This window comes from Arachis ipaensis, chromosome B9 (genome assembly GCF_059453495.1).
Source record: "Arachis ipaensis isolate K30076 ecotype BB chromosome B9, ASM5945349v1, whole genome shotgun sequence".
Taxonomy (NCBI): Eukaryota; Viridiplantae; Streptophyta; class Magnoliopsida; order Fabales; family Fabaceae; genus Arachis; species Arachis ipaensis.
Genome location: NC_142444.1, coordinates 110,032,435 through 110,050,005, shown reverse-complemented (window position 1 = coordinate 110,050,005; position 17,571 = coordinate 110,032,435). Strand labels below are relative to the sequence as shown.

The window sequence follows — 17,571 nt, the reverse complement described above, 5'->3', positions numbered from 1 at the left end:
TAGTGACAGACGCAAAAGGAGGGTGAATCCTATTCTAATATGATCGAAAACCTCAGATGATTAGCCATGCCGTGACAGAGCATTTGAACCTTTTTCACAAGAGGATGGGATGTAGCCATTGACAACGGTGATGCCCTTACATAAAGCTTTCCATGGAAAGGAGTAAGACTGATTGGATGAAGACAGCGGGAAAGCAAAGACTCAGAGGAACGAAAGCATCTCCATACGCTTATCTGAAATTCTCACCAATGATATACATAAGTATTTCTATCTTTATTTTCTGTTTATTTATTATTATCATTCAAAAACTCCATAACCATTTGATATCCGCCTGACTGAGATTTACAAGGTGACCATAGCTTGCTTCATACCAACAAACTCCGTGGGATCGACCCTTACTCACGTAAGGTTTTATTACTTGGACGACCAGTGCACTTGCTGGTTAGTTGTGCGAAGTTGTGAAGTTATGCTTGGACCATGGTACTGTGCACACGTTTTTGGAGCCATTACCAGGGAGAGAACGAACAACAAATTTTACAACCTCAGAGTAACAATTTCACATACCAGACACGTGCGCGTGGGTGATTTTGTGCCTCTAGCACAGTTCCAGCGCAAGGGCAGCACAACTCTCGGATTAGCACGCCATTTACGCCGATTGCAATACCCACGCGTGCGTGTGCTTGACGCGTACGGTGGTATTCCCAGGTTGCAGGTGACGCGCATGCATCCTATAGGCATTTGCATGGGTCAAATTATGCTTTTTATTTTTGCACACCAGCCGCACGATTCCATCACAACTTTCTGTTCGTTGGATGGGGGAGCGAAATTGCTATCGACGCCCACGCGTGGCCTGCGCGCACGCGTGGTTTGCCCCCTTTTTTTTATGCAGAATGTAGAATGCAGAAAGTATGAATGAACATTGATAAAAATAAAATAGAATAAAACTAAGAATAAAATTGAAAGATCATACCATGGTGGGTTGTCTCCCACCTAGCACTTTTAGTTATTGTCCTTAAGTTGGACATTTGGTGAGCACGTTGTCATGGTGGCTTGTGCTTGAACTCATCCAGGAATCCTGATGCCAGGGCATTTTGGCCAGTTTCACTGACCTTTTCTTTACTGTTTTTAGGGTAGTTTCATGCATTTTCTTAGAAAATAAGCTCTTTTTGGGTAGATATTCACTTACATCTTGATTCAAGCATACATTGTGCACTTTACATGATTTCATGAGGATTTTGCATGAATTTAATGACAAATTGGATGTTGCATTTCCCATGACTTGGATTAGAACTTTGATGCACTTTATTGCTTGATTTCAGGACAAAAGAAGCAAGGAAGAACCACGTTAGCAGCCATGTTAATCTAACTAACGTGACCTCTAACGTGGAATGAGAGCTAATTTGTAAAGTTAATGAGAAAAGTAATCACCAATAACGCCCTCGAAGCCATCATAGCCCACGTTAAGAGTCACGTTAACTTAACGTGAACTCTAACGTGGAAGAAGACAATAAGGCCAACGTTAGTGACACTCCCCTTTGTCACTAACGTTGGATCAAGCTCATAATTGGCCACGTTAGTTGCCACGTTAACTTAGTTAACGTGGCTTCTAACGTTAAGAAGCAAAAGGGAAGCCAACGTTAGTGACATTCACCTTTGTCACTAACGTTGGCCAAGCTTCCATAAGCCACGTTAACTCCCACGTTAACTTAGTTAACGTGGAAGCTAACGTGGAGAGAGCAATTGGTCGTCAACGTTAGTGACACTTACCTTTGTCACTAACGTTGGGGTGAACCACCAAGAGCCACCATGAGCAAAATTAACTCCCACGTTAACTTAGTTAACGTGGAAGCTAACGTGGATAAAGAGGTAATGAGCCAACGTTAGTGACACTCACCTTTGTCACTAATGTTGGAGATGGCTAGCATAACTACGTTAGAAGCCACGTTAACTTAGTTAACGTGGACTCTAACGTGAGAAAGAGGGGCACATTGGAACGTTAGTGACAAAGGTAAGTGTCACTAACGTTCTCGAAGGATTGGCAAGCTTACGTTAAGAGCCACGTTAACTAAGTTAACGTGGACTCTAACGTAGGGAAGAGGGAGGCTTATCAACGTTATTGGGAAAGGTAAGTCCCAATAACGTGTGCGAAGGACCAAGAGCCAACGTTAGTGGCAACGTTTGTGCCACTAACGTTGAGGTTAACGTGGCTCATACTTGGGTGAGCAACGTTAGTGAAAAAGGTGATTGTCACTAACGTTCTCAAACCCACACTTTCACTTAACGTTAACACCACTAACGTCCTGAGCTAAAAGTCCCTACCTACTTTCTCTCTGCAAGCAAAGCTAAGCCCAATGATGAAGATAACTGCTTCAAACTCAGGATCCAAAGGCCCATACCCAAGACTTGAAGAGCCAACTAGAAGATCAGAAGAGTAGTATATATAGGAGTAGCTTTGAATTAGTTGAGAGGGTCGGAAACTATAGGGAGCCTTTGGCCTAGAATTACTCTATGTATTTTACTTTCTCTGCACTTCTAGTTTACTTTCAGCATGTATTCTCCATCTTTGTTTTCATTTTCCAGAGCTATGAACAACTAAACCCCTTTCATTGGGTTAAGGAGCTCTGTTGTAATTTGATGGATCAATTTTAGTTTTCATTCTCCTTCTTCTATCTTTTCTCTTGATTTTACTAGAAAGCTTTCGATCTTCATCCAATTGGGTAGTTATCTTGGAAAAGAAGCTATTCATACTTGGATCTCTTCTGAACCTTGAAAGAGGAATAAAGGGATCATGCTAGAAATGCTTTCTCATGCTGGACCAAATTGAGTGTGGATGGATATGTGACTATAATCCTTCCAACACTTGATTTGGGAAATGCATGTGGTATAATCAGTTACCATACTTCATCCCTTCTCATGAGCAATTGACCAAGGAATTGGCTATTGATCAAGATTTGAGAGATTGAATTACAATGAATTGATTGTAATTCGATCACTTAAGATTGCCAAAGAGATCAATGAATGCATTGATTGAGGAAGAGATGAAAATGAACTTGATCCGGAGAATGCAACATCTCCTTAGCCCAATGAACCCCCCATTTCTGATCTTACCCATTCTCTTTAATTTCTGCCATTTACTTTTATGAGCAATTACCCCATTCCCATTTAAGATTCTGTAATTTACTTTCCGCCATTTACATTCAGCTCTTTATTTCCAGCATTTACTGTTTCTGCCATTTACTTTCCCGCCATTTAATTTTCTGCAATTCTCAACTCAAATTCTGATTCGTTCAACTAGAACATTCCTCTAATTAAAGTTGCTTGATCAATCAATCTTTGTGGGATTCGACCTCACTCTATTGTGAGTTTTTACTTGACGACGAATTCGGTACACTTGCCGAAGGAAATTTGTTGCAAGACAAGTTTTCCGCGTATCAAGTTTATGGCGCCGTTGCCGGGGATTGATTTTGAATCAACAATGATTAAATTGGAGGATAACTAGATTGAGCATTTTTAGTTTGTTTGATTTAATTTTCTGTTTGAGTAATTTACTTTCAGTTTTAGTTAATTTCTCTCCCTCCCCCTACTTTTTTGTTTTTTTTTTTTTTTGTTATTTACAATTCAGTTCACTGACCCACTAACTGTTTGATATATTGCATCACTCACACTAACAGTAATTCTAACAGAAATACTTCCTGCATCTATTTTCCTTGCTTGTGCTTTGTTGGTTGTATGACAGGGAGAAGAAGCAGGGCTTCAACTTCCTTTGATTCAGAACCTGAGAGAACCTTCCTTAGATTAAGGAGGGAAGCAAGAGAAAAACGAGTAGTGGGTGCCGAGGAAGAGGAGGAATACTTTGAACCAAACATGGAAGAAAACATGGAAAACCATCATGAAGAAGAGGCTCACAACCATGGCAGAGAAGGTCGAGCAAATCATGCTGGGGAGGAGAGAAGAGTTTTAGGCTCTTACATCAATCCAAACCCAGGAAACTGTGGAAGTAGCATTCAAAAGCCGACCATCCATGCCAATAATTTTGAACTAAAACCGCAGCTCATCACCCTTGTTCAGAACAACTGTTCATTCGGAGGAGGAGTCCAAGAAGACCCCAATCAACATCTAACCACCTTCCTGAGGATATGTGACACGGTGAAGTCTAATGGTGTTCATCCTGACGCCTATAGACTGCTCTTATTTCCATTCTCACTCAAGGATAAGGCAGCCAAGTGGCTGGAGTCTTTTCCGAAGGAGAGTTTGACAACTTGGGAAGATGTGGTGAACAAATTTTTAGCCAGATTCTATCCTCCCCAAAGAATTAACAGGCTGAGAGCTGAGGTCCAAACTTTCAGGCAACAAGATGGTGAGACTCTATATGAAGCATGGGAGAGGTTTAAGGACCTGACAAGGAGGTGTCCACCAGATATGTTCAATGAATGGGTGCAGCTACACATTTTCTATGAAGGCCTTTCTTATGAATCAAAGAAAGCAGTAGACCACTCATCCGGGGGATCTCTAAACAAGAAGAAGACCATTGAGGAGGCCATAGATGTCATTGAAACTGTAGCAGAAAATGACTATTTCTATGCTTCTGAAAGAGGTAACACTAGAGGAGTGATGGAGCTAAACAATGTAGATGCTCTGCTGGCCCAAAATAAGCTCATTACCAAGCAGCTGGCTGACCTCACCAAGAAGATGGAGAGGAACCAAGTAGTAGCAATCACCACTTCATCAGCAACCCAAGAAGGAGTGAATGAAGAAGCAGAGGGTAGTCAGGAGCAAGCCAACTACATTGGGAATTCACCTAGGCAAAACCATGATCCATACTCCAAGACCTACAACCCTGGTTGGAGGAATCACCCAAACTTTGGGTGAAGAAATCAACAAGATCAAGGCCAAGATCGGAGACATCACAACCCCAACAACAATGCAGCTCACCAACAATTCACACAGAGAACATATCAACACCACCATGACAACACCTCTCCATATCCATATCAAAACCAAAATAACATTTCTCATCCTTCCACTTCTAATCCCAATCACCCATCATTTGATGACAGACTCTCAAGGATTGAGAATCTACTTGAAGGCATAGGCAAAGAGATTCAAGACAACAAAGCGTTCAAGGAGGAAGTGCGAGCAAATTTTAAGAACCAGGGAGACACCATCAAGAGGTTGAAATCTCAAGTAGGGTATCTCTCTGAGCAGATTCCCAAACCTACAGATGGATTCCCAAGTGACACGGAAAAAAATCCGAGAGGAGAAACAAAGAAAGTAAGATGGGAAGATTGCAAGATGGTCACTATAAGTGATAAGGAGACTGAGGACAAGCCAAACAAGTCGTCAGAACAACCTGGAGATACCTCAGCAGAGGAGAAGGAAAAAGATCACCAAGAACCAAAAATCTCACAACAAGAGCTGCTGAGACTCTATGCACCCTTTCCCCAAATACTCAATGGTGCTGTGGAGAAGAGAATATACTCAAGATTTCTTGACTTGTTTGCATCTCTGCATGTAAACATACCATTCGTCAAGACCATCCAACAAATGCCTGCATACATCAAGTATATGAAGGAACTGCTTCCCAGGAAAAGCTCACTCAAGGGAGGCCAAACTATAGTGATGAACAAGGAGTGCAGCGCCCCCATTCAACCAGAGTTGCCTACAAAAAGAAAGGACCCAGGGAGTTTTCACAAACCCTGTGCCATAGGAGAAACAATGTTTGATAGAGCACTCTACGATTTGGGAGCAAGCATCAACTTAATGCCCTTGGCCCTTGTGAAGAGGCTACATATCAATGAGATAATGTCCACAGATGTAGTCATCAGGCTGGCTGACAAAACTCAAAAACAAGCAATAGGAGTGGTGGAAAATGTGTTGGTAAAGGTTGGGAAATACTTCCTCCCAGCAGACTTTGTCATATTGGACATGGAAGAGAGTTACACTCACCCAATCATATTGGGAAGACCATTCCTAGCTACAGCCAGAGCATTCATAGACGTGGAGCGAGGGGAGCTAATTTTGAGGATCCATGATGAATAGCTCGCCTTCACTGTTTTCAAACACTCACAAGAAGCAGATCAAGAGAACAAGGAACTAAGGAAGGATCACAGTGAGATACTGAAGGAAGAGATGAGTATTGAAGAACAACAAGCTCATCCGAAAACTCCCTTGGTTGATGGACAAGGAAACAAGCAACTGTCACAGCTCAAGGAAAAGCTGGAGGAACCTAAACCACCAGAGGCATGTGAAGACAACATCAAAATTCCTTTAGAAGAAGAGGCCGCAAAGAGTAAGACAACATCACAAGGAACAAAGAAGAAGGTACCAAGGAGGTGGAGGAACAAAAAGATCCCTACAGAGGACTTCTCTCCAGGGGATAAAGTGATCTCAGCTTACTTCCCAGATATCCCCCCTGATCTCCCCACTGTGCCATCTCAGCTACCTAAGGTCTTCGCTATCAACAGAGTTCTCTCCTTGGAACATGTAGAGATCATTGATACAACTACTGGATATAGGTCTACTGCCAGAGGAGAAGACTTGAAGCACTATCGACCTCCCTGATGAAGGCAAAACGTCAAGCTAGTGACTCTAAAGAAGCGCTTCATGGGAGGCAACCCATGTTTTATATGCTTTTAGAAAATAGTTAATAAGTCAATTTTTATGAATTCCAACCCAAACTTGACTAACACTTGGTGAAATCCTTGTTATGCAGTATATAGTGAAGAACAAGTTTGGTGTTCAAAGCATGCCAAGAAAGCATGAATGCAACTCAGAGCATGCTAGTCTTGGAGCTTTGAACAAAGACTTTTTCATCACAATGCTCCAAACTAAGTTTGGTGTCACCCAAGGTGCCACGAATATGCATATAAGGATGCACAGTTAGTTAGTTAGTTGGTATTCATGAATAAACAATCTAATTCTTTTTCTTTATTATTCTAGTTGTAAAGTTTAAATCTTTTTTTTATGATATTGATTTTTTTTATTTTATTTTTATAGGAAAAAGGAAAGGAGCATTGAAGAGGATTGATTGGACAATTAAATGAAGAAGGTTTGGACACCACAAAAGGAGGATACAACATACGTGCCCCAAAGGGGGATGTATTGGAAAATGTTGCCATGCAACATTGAAGAAAGGAGACCCTTGAAGACAACCAATAGCCTTCATAAAGATGAGGATCCTTGTGCTCATGCCCTGCAAAACCCCATCCGTCCATCCAACAACCTCCACATCAATCCATACCTTTCATCCCCTCATCATCTCCCTATATAAGTGAGTCCTAGTGCGTACTTACCCCTCACACTTGAATTCCCACTCTCCACACTTCACACTTCCGGCATCCAAAATTCCTTCATCACACCTCGTCCTAACCAACCATATTCCTCATCTATCCGTACCTTCCAATCTCCTCACACAGCAACTCAAGTTCATGGCATCATCAAGCTCCAAGAGGCAAAAGAGGAAGGAACCAATGGAGAGCATTCCTTTTGATGAGAAGAGATTCAAATCTGCGTTCCATGAATAAGAATTTGAGCGGATAAAGCTCAAAAAGATACTGCCCGAGTTAACCTTCCAAATCAATGAAGACGAGTGCCCACAGATTCGGGAGAAAATTGAACAAAGAGGGTGGCAAAGGCTCACGAATCCAGAGGGGAAGATCAATGCAAACCTCATCAAAGAGTTCTATGCAAATGTGGTTAGAGAAGACAAAACCAAGGCCCCAACCTTCAAAAGCTACGTAAGAGGAAAGGAGGTGGACTTCAGCCCAATGCTATAACAAGAACTCTTCACCTGAAATCACCACATTTTGATGAGCTCAGTTATCATGCAAGGATAAATAAAAGCCCTGACAATGATGAGCTCACAGAAATCATGACTGATATCTGTGTTATAGCAGCTGACTGGGAGAGGTATGCAGATGGGAGACCCCGATTCATCAAGAGGGGAGACCTTAGCCCAGAGGCCAAGGGATGGTTTGAACTCATAAGGATGTCTATCCTCCCAGCTGCAAATAATTCAGAGGTCAATATCAATCGAGCGACTATGGTATATTGCCTAGTACAGGGTGGAGAAATCAATGTGCATGAACTCATAGCTGAGAGGATTCAAGAGTCAGCTGAGAAGGTTGATCCGGGTGCCAGGCTTTGGTACCCCAGCACTATTCTCAGATTGTGTACAAGAGCCAAGGTAGTCTTCGAGGATAGCAATCCAGACTGGGTGAATCCTGGGAGGCTAGTTACGCTCCAGCGTCTGATCTATACTACTCCCACCCAACAACAAAGAAGACCCCAAATAGGAAAGCAAAAAGCGAAAGAAGGAGCTCATCAAGAGGAATCTCATCGGGAAGAATATCAACAAAAAGAACATCATGACCCAACCAACTTGAATATGAATCACCTTCTAAGAGCCATTAAAGATTTGGAGATGAGACATATGGAAGGACAAGAGCAAATACTAAACCTTCAGTCCAACTGGATGAGCCAACAAGAAGAGTGGCAGAAACAACAAATGGAACAGCAACAGGAACACTACTCCCAGCTCACTCAAGCCATCCACCAAGTTACTGAGAGGCAAGAACGTCAAGATAAGCACTTGCAAAAACTCAATCAGCGGCAAATAGCTCAGATGAAAGCATTCAATGAGTTCACTGTGCTTAATGAAGGACGGTAACTACATAGGGAGGAGTTCAACGTAAACACTCAAGCCAAGTTGAACTACATGTCTAGTCATATGCATCATCTACACTATGCTATCCCTACATATGATGAGGTTCAAAAAGATTTTGTAGAACAAGAAGAAAGGAAAGTGAAACAGCAGAAGGAAACACTAAAGAAGAAGATGAAAGATGGTGGTTTCTGGAAGAAGTTGATTGGAAAGAGCAAAGGGAGTGGGAGTACGAGCACTCAAGAGGGACACAAAGAGGACAAGCAAGGAGGAGAGCATGGGCAACCACATGAGTAAAAGGTAGTGGAGTTCCTTCTTTGGTCCATCTTTTTCTATGCTTTGAATAAGGAAGATCTTGTATGAGATAGAACATGCTTCCATGTTAGTTTGAACCTTTTTCAATTCTGTCTTTTAAACTTTTTGTTGATTAGGGCTGTGTTTGCTAGTCTGAATGTCATTACTGCATCATTTCCTTACTTATTTGTATGCTTGTCCTTTTGAATCAAATGAAAAGAGAATGAGTGTTTTATAAAAGACCAGAGTGGAGTTCATACTATGGAGTAAGTTCCTGAGTTTGTGGTGTGGTCATAAGTTAGCTAAGTTGGTTCAACCACAAGGTGGGAAGACAACTATCTGTCATGAATACTATGCTTTGAACGCACCCCATAAGACTAGCTAAATAACAAGATCCTAATAAGAAAAAGGGAAAGAACAATCAAAGTTGAAGAATAAAAGAAAAATAGCAAGAAAAGAGGCTAGGCACCAAGGGTTTGAGTCTTGAGGGATGTGTCTGTGGTGTTCCTGAACCAAGGATCTGCTTGGATTACTAAGCTCTCAGGGGTGCTTTATCACTTGGTAACTTGGGTTAACTAACCCGGGATTATCAGCTGAAAGTCCACTATCAAGAGCAATCTTTGCTACAGAACATTTAGTAACCCAAAGAGGTGCTGGACACCAAGACCTCAAGGAAAGAAAATAAACAAACCATGTGCCTGTGGTGTGTATGTATGGGGGAGAGACTTGAGGAAGTAAGTCCTTAGGGGTGCTTCAACACCTAGCACCTTGAACCAACGGGTTCGGGAGTGTTGGCTGAAAGCTTATTTTAAAGAGTTGCCTCCTTACAGAGCACTTAGCCTAAGAACACAAATAAGCCCTGAAATGACAACAAAAGGATCACTGAATAAAAGTCTCATGGGATGCAATCACAGTGAGTATTCTAGGACATGATAAAGGTCTGAAAGCCAGTGAAGGAATGAACCTAAGTTGCTATGCATGAAACCACCATAAAACCAGAAACATGACTTCCACAAAAATGACTCATTTCTCTTGGGATTCCATTCATCATTCTCTTGTTCCAATACTTGCTTAGGGACAAGCAAGCTTTAAGTTTGGTGTTGTGATGCCAGCGCATTTTGGCCAGTTTCACTGACCTTTTCTTTACTATTTTTAGGGTAGTTTCAAGCATTTTCTTAGAAAATAAGCTCTTTTTGGGTAGATATTCACTTACATCTTGATTCAAGCATACATTGTGCACTTTACATGATTTCATGAGGATTTTGTATGAATTTAATGACAAATTGGATGTTGTATTTCCCATGACTTGGATTAGAACTTTGATGCACTTTATTGCTTGATTTCAGGACAAAAGAAGCAAGGAAGAACCACGTTAGCAGCCACGTTAATCTAACTAACGTGACCTCTAACATGGAATGGGAGCTAACTTGCAAAGTTAATGAGAAAAGTAATCGCCAATAACGCCCTCGAAGCCATCATAGCCCACGTTAAGAGTCACGTTAACTTACTTAACGTGAACTCTAACGTGGAAGAAGACAATAAGGCCAACGTTAGTGACACTCCCTTTTGTCACTAACGTTGGACCAAGCTCATAATTGGCCACGTTAGTTGCCACGTTAACTTAGTTAACGTGGCTTCTAACGTTAAGAAGCAAAAGGGAAGCCAACGTTAGTAACATTCACCTTTGTCACTAACGTTGGCCAAGCTTCCATAAGCCATGTTAACTCCCACGTTAACTTAGTTAACGTGGAAGCTAACGTGGAGAGAGCAATTGGTCGTCAACGTTAGTGACACTTACCTTTGTCACTAACGTTGGGGTGAACCACCAAGAGCCACCATGAGCAACGTTAACTCCCACGTTAACTTAGTTAACGTGAAAGCTAACGTGGATAAAGAGGTAATGAGCCAACGTGAGTGACACTCACCTTTGTCACTGACGTTGGAGATGGCTAGCATGACTACGTTAGAAGCCACGTTAACTTAGTTAACGTCGACTCTAACGTGAGAAAGAGGGGCACATTGGAACGTTAGTGACAAAGGTAAGTGTCACTAATGTTCTCAAAGGATTGGCAAGCTTACGTTAAGAGCCACGTTAACTAAGTTAACGTGGACTCTAACGTAGGGAAGAGGGAGGCTTATCAACGTTATTGGGAAAGGTAAGTCCCAATAATGTGTGCGAAGGACCAAGAGGCAACATTAGTGGCAACGTTTGTGCCACTAACGTTGAGGTTAACGTGGCTCATACTTGGGTGAGCAACGTTAGTGAAAAAGGTGATTGTCACTAACGTTCTCAAACCCACACTTTCACTTAACGTTAACACCACTAACGTCCTGAGCTAAAAGTCCCTGCCTACTTTCTCTCTGCAAGCAAAGCTAAGCCCAATGATGAAGATAACTGCTTCAAACTCAGGATCCAAAGGCCCATACCCAAGACTTGAAGAGCCAACTAGATGATCAGAAGAGTAGTATATATGGGAGTAGCTTTGAATTAGTTGAGAGGGTCGGAAACTATAGGGAGCCTTTGGCCTAGAATCACTCTCTGTATTTTACTTTCTCTGCACTTCTAGTTTACTTTCAGCATGTATTCTCCATCTTTGTTTTCATTTTCTACAGCTATGAACAACTAAACCCCTTTCATTGGGTTAGGGAGCTCTGTTGTAATTTGATGGATCAATTTTAGTTTTCATTCTCCTTCTTCTATCTTTTCTCTTGATTTTACTAGAAAGCTTTCGATCTTCATCCAATTGGGTAGTTATCTTGCAAAAGAAGCTATTCATACTTGGATCTCTTCTGAACCTTGAAAGAGGAATGAAGGGATCATGCTAGAAATGCTTTCTCATGCTGGACCAAATTGGGTGTGGATGGATATGTGACTATAATCCTTCCAACACTTGATTTGGGAAATGCATGTGGTATAATCAGTGACCATACTTCATCTCTTCTCATGAGCAATTGACCAAGGAATTGGCTATTGATCAAGATTTGAGAGATTGAATTACAATTCCTTGTAATTCGATCACTTAAGATTGCCAAGGAGATCAATGAATGCATTGATTGAGGAAGAGATGAAAATGAACTTGATCCGGAGAATACAACATCTCCTGAGCCCAATGAACCCCCCATTTCTGATCTTACCCATTCTCTTTAATTTCTGCCATTTACTTTTATGAGCAATTACCCATTCCCATTTAAGATTCTGCAATTTACTTTCTGCCATTTACATTCAGCTCTTTATTTCTAGCATTTACTGTTTCTGCCATTTACTTTCCCGCCATTTAATTTTCTGCAATTCTCAACTCAAATTCTGATTCGTTCAACTAGAACATTCCTCTAATTAAAGTTGCTTGATCAATCAATCTCTGTGGGATTCGACCTCACTCTATTGTGAGTTTTTACTTGACGACGAATTCGGTACACTTGCCGAAGGAAATTTGTTGCAAGACAAGTTTTCTGCGTATCAAATCCCACCAGTGCTTGCAAGTCCAATAGCTTTTGGGATCCCAAACTAGGCGCAGAAATTCTTCAAGTAAGTTAAAGAAAGTGACAAAGCCCCAAGAGTGTTGATTGTTGGAATGAATTCCGGGGTCCCAAACCTTGCTTTTGCACCCGTTTTCTTGTTGATCATCATTTTTCCACTTGGGTGGTGAGCAATCGGAATTCTCACTGAGACATCTAAACATCCTCCTAGACCCATTCAATTGAGACTTATACCAACCATGGCACTTAGACCTTGAACATCCAACTATAACGAACCTAGGATTGTATTGCCAACCATTAACTATCCCCTTTTTGCTCTTAAAACCACAAAGAGCTATAAGTTGTCCATCCGTCTCAAGCAGACCATATTCAAGTGGAAAGGTAAAGTTCAAGGATAAGGAGTTAACCCACTTGAATGTTGTGTTGGATGGCAATGGCTTGGGGAGAGATGTTTTTAATGATCTTGCAAGCTCCACTCCCTTGTCTTCTTCCTTGACAACTTCCACGTCTTTGCAAGCTTCTTTAATTTCAACCTCTTCCTCTTGGTAGCTCTTTGCCAATTCAATCTCTTCTTCATTGCTTACCAAGGGCATGGGAGGTTGTGCCTCTTCTTCTTTAATCTCCGTCTCTTGATCAACCTCTTCAAAGTCTTCAACCATGATATGCCTTGGAGGTTGTACACCCTCCTCAACATCAAATTCAAACATCTTGGAAGGAGGCTCTATGACTTGACTTTCCCATGGAGGTTCCGCATCTCTTAAGTCTTCAACCACTTCCTCTTCTTTGATAATTTCGGCCTTCTCCACTTGCTCTAATACAAAATCAAACTCCTCCTTGATGTCGCTTAGTGTAGAGTTGTCTTCAATGATGGAGCTTCCCTCTTATCCAACCTTCACTAATTTGTCAACTGTCTCATCTTCAAGGGTCTCTCCTACCTCCACTCTTTGGGCCTCCTCTTGCTTTTTTTGAAGTATGAATTCGTGAAACCGATCCATTATGTCCCTAAGACGATCCCTTCTCTCTTGTTTCATGTCACTAGCATAATTAGGATCGTGTTGCTCTTGGATTGATGGATGTGGGTGCTCTTCCATGGAGGGTGGTGGTGTACTAAAGCTTGAGGGTTGAGTATTCGAGGTAGAGGATTGATCCATGCGGGATACAAAAGCTTGGATAGTAGAGATTAGACTAGTGAAAGCAGAGGTAAGTATGGTTTGAAGCTCTATTTGCCCTTGGCGAATAACATTAAGGGTGTTGTCATCCAGTGGAGGTTGGGGTAGATAGGAGGGTTCATTATTTTGGAGAAAGGGTTCATAATAGGAAGGTGGTTCTGGGTATGGTTCATATGGTTCGTATGGTGGTTTGTGTGGTGGATAAGGGTTGGGGTCATATGGAGGTGAATGGTTGTAGGTGGCTTGTGAGTATGGTGGTTCAAAGCTATGTTGAGGAGGTGGGTCATAAGCATATGGTGGGGCTTGTTGGTAACTACAAGGGGGTCCACCATAGCTATTAGATTGATATGCATCTTCGAATGGCTCTTGCTCATAGTAATTTGGTGCAGGTTGGTTGTCACGAAATGGTCCACCATAACCATTGTCTTGGGATGCATCGTAGAATGGTCGTTGCCCATGGCACATTGGAGGAGGTTGTTGCCAAGAGGGTTGATCAAATCCTTGTGGCTCCTCCCATCTTTGATTGTTCCGACCTCGATGCATGTTCTCATTATAGCTTCCATTCCCTACAACATAATTTGAACTAAACTCATAGCCAAAGGGGTGAGAATTCACAGGAGCAAAAGAAAGTAAAAATAAAAACTAAGAAGAATTAATGAAAATAAACTCCTAAAACTAGAAACACTAACAAAGAAACGAAAAAAAAAACAAAATTATTCACAATATTCACAATAACCAATAATAAGGCACATGTTTGCAATTTCCTGGCAACGGCACCATTTTGATGAACGGATTTTTGCTAGTAAAGAATTCACAATAAATTTTCATTGCTAGTATAGTTTCTAAACCAACAAAGAATCCTTTCATACAAAGGTTTTGGTTGTCACTAAAGCAAACCCAATAAAATTAAACCGAAGTATTTAAACCTCGAGTTGTCTCTCAAGGAATTGCAGGGAGGTATGTTACTATTGGTTATGGAAAAGTATCTTTTTGGGTTTTTGAAAGGTTGAACAAGGAATGTAAATGACAAGAAAATAAGCTAATAATTAATAAAGCTCTTGGCAAGGTATGAGAACTAGAAGTTCTATCCTAGTTATCCTTATCAATTGTGATGAGAATTGTCCATTGCTCCCATTTAGTTAACCTCTAGCTATGAAGGAAAGTCAAGTGGATGAATCAATTTGATTCCTCAAGTCCTAGTCAACTCCTAAGGAAAGACTAGCTTTTGAGGGATCCAAATCAACTAGCAAATTTCAATTATCAATCAACAAAGGAGTTTGATAACTCAAGAGTCTCCAATTACTCAACCAAAGCCAAAAGAGGAGAAATCTATACTAAAATCCAACCAAGCATTTTGTCAAACACTTGGAAGGCATAACATAAAAACATAGAAATTAATAAGAGATGATAAAACCTAAACAACCAATTGCAAGGAATTAATAACAACAAATGAAAGGAGAAGCAATAAATATAAAATACCTCAAATTGCATTAAATAGAAAATCAGATCTACCATGAGAGTTCATAAACTAAAGTGGATAAACAAATAAATCAACAAGAGAAGATAAACTAGAGTAGTAGAATAATTAAAAGTAGAAGATAAGCTAAATTGAAATAAAGCAGAAATCTGAAGTTGAAAATAGCTAAACCTAAGAATCCTAAAACCTAGAGAGAGGAGAGAGCCTCTCTCTCTAGAAAACTATATCTAAAACCTAAAATTGTGAATAATGATTAGTGTCGAGTCTCTGCTTGTCCCCTGGCTTTAGTCCGCGTTTCTGGGCCGAAAACTGGGTCCAAACTCAACCTAAATCGCTCCCAGCATTTTCTGCGTTTTCTGCATGTGGCACATGTCACGCGTACGTGTCAGTCACGCGTACGCGTCGATGGTCATCTTCGCATGTCACGCGTACACGTCAGGTACGTGCACGCGTCACTGTGTAATTTTGCTTTTCACGCGTACGTGTAAGGTACGCGCACGCGTCGCCATGGAAAGCTCCAAATCACGTGCACGCGTTAGGCACGCGCGCGCATCGTTCCTTGCTGGTCAGCTCCTTAGTTTCTTGTGTTCCTTCCATTTTTGCAAGCTTCCTTTCCATCCTTTAAGCCATTCCTGCCCTGTAAAGCCTGAAAACACTTAACACACAGATCACGGCATCGAATGGTATAAAGGGGAATTAAAAATACACAATTTAAAGGCTTAGGAAGCAAGTTTTCAATCATATAGCAAAATCGGAAAGGAATTGTAAAACCATGCAAATTATATGAATAAGTGTGTAAAGACTTGATAAAAACCACTCAATTAAGCATAAGATAAACCATAAAATAGTGGTTATCACCCCCCCCCAATCACCCATGACATCCCGAGGGGTTCAACGGCCTATCCTTAAATATCGCCAACAGAACATCGGCAATATCTTTATTTTTAGGGAATAATCCCTCATAGGTGATCCTCGTCAAGAAGGATGCACCCGCACCAAATTCTAGTAAGTGGAAAAACGGTGCTCCCCCTTCAAATCAGCCAAAAAAGGTGATGGCGCCGTGTGGAACGCATCTAAAAATATTCCTCCTTGAACCCATGGAAGGAATCTTTGAAAAACTAAAAATTTAGCAATTCGGCTAAGCTCGGAACAAAACATAACCCTTCTTATACTTTTTCTCCTTAATCAAAATAGTGCATAGAAAGAAATATAAGAAGACTTCTATCCAAGCAAGAAGTTCCAAGAATTCACACACCAACTCAAAAGTCTGAATCACCACTTGATGGGTGGAAATTAGATTTCCACACAAAACTCACTGGCAAGTGTACCGGGTCGCATCAAGTAGTAAAACTCACTTAGAGTAAGGTCGATCCCACAGGGATTGATGGATCAAGCAACTTTAGTGGGTGATTAGTTTAGTCAAGCTAACATTGGTGAATTGAGTGAAAATTGGAGCAACAGAAAGTAAATTGCAAGGAATTTAAAATGCAAAAAGTAAATTGCACTAAATTGCAGTGAAACTTAAAGAACAAGGAATGTAAATTGGCAAAATCTTAAATGACAACAAAGGTAAATTGCATGAAATGTAAAGGGGGCTGGGTGCTATAAATTAAAGAAAGCAATAAATCAGTAACTTAGAGCAATTGCAGAAAATGTAAATTTGCAGGAAATGTAAATCAAGCTCACAGCAAGCATCAAATGTAAAGTGCAGAGGAACAAGAAGATTTAAATTGCATGAAAGTAAATTGGAAGCAATGGGAACAGAAAGCAATGAGAACAGAAGATTAAAATCAAGCTCAATGGAAATTGAATTGTAAAATTTGTAGAAAAAGTAAAATTGCAGAAGAAGGTAAATCAGAAAGAAACACATGAGATCCGATCTTTAATTCATAGATTCAAAAAACAGAAAAGAAATGGAACTCCAAGATGAAGATCTTCAGAGAATTCTTCAATCAGAGTTCAAAAACCAGAAGCAGAGAAGTGAATTTGCAAAAGAAAGAAAATGAATACAGAAAGTAAACTCAGATCTAATCCCAATCTCCAAAGTCAAAAGAAAATTAAAAGAGAGCTTTCTATTCTATCCTACTCCTATTGCTCTCTAGGAGAGCCAGCCTCCTTAATGAAATGAAATTGATGCCTTTATATAGGCTTTAGAAAATGAAATTGAAATTAAAAATAAATTACAACTTAAATGAAATTCCTATTCTAACTATCTCTTGTGCCTTTGAGTGATGATAATGGGATTTGCTTACTTTGGATTTGAAGAAGAGTGGATCCAGATGACTTGGTTCAAGTGGCATGGGTCATGGTGTATCTCCCTTGTGTCATGGCATGCACCTAGCGCTCAATAAGTGAGCGCTGCGCTCAAATAATGAGCGCTACTCCTTGTGTTGAATGCGTGCTGCCTTGGTTCCCTCTTCGAACCTTGGTATGAGCGTTATGCTTCCTTAATTTCCTTGGGAAAGTCACGAAAATGCTCACTCTTGTGAGCA

General features: G+C 40.8%; 1 non-coding gene and 1 pseudogene across 1 annotated transcript; both read right to left on the bottom strand.

Moving 5' to 3' along the window:
• Window positions 1-17,571, bottom strand: part of LOC148545880 (4,5-DOPA dioxygenase extradiol-like) — a 173,541-nt pseudogene that overhangs the window by 140,891 nt on the left and 15,079 nt on the right.
• LOC148545882 (small nucleolar RNA R71) lies at window positions 4,318-4,424 on the bottom strand. Its single transcript, XR_015901306.1, has one exon. It is a non-coding gene; the product is annotated as a small nucleolar RNA R71 (small nucleolar RNA).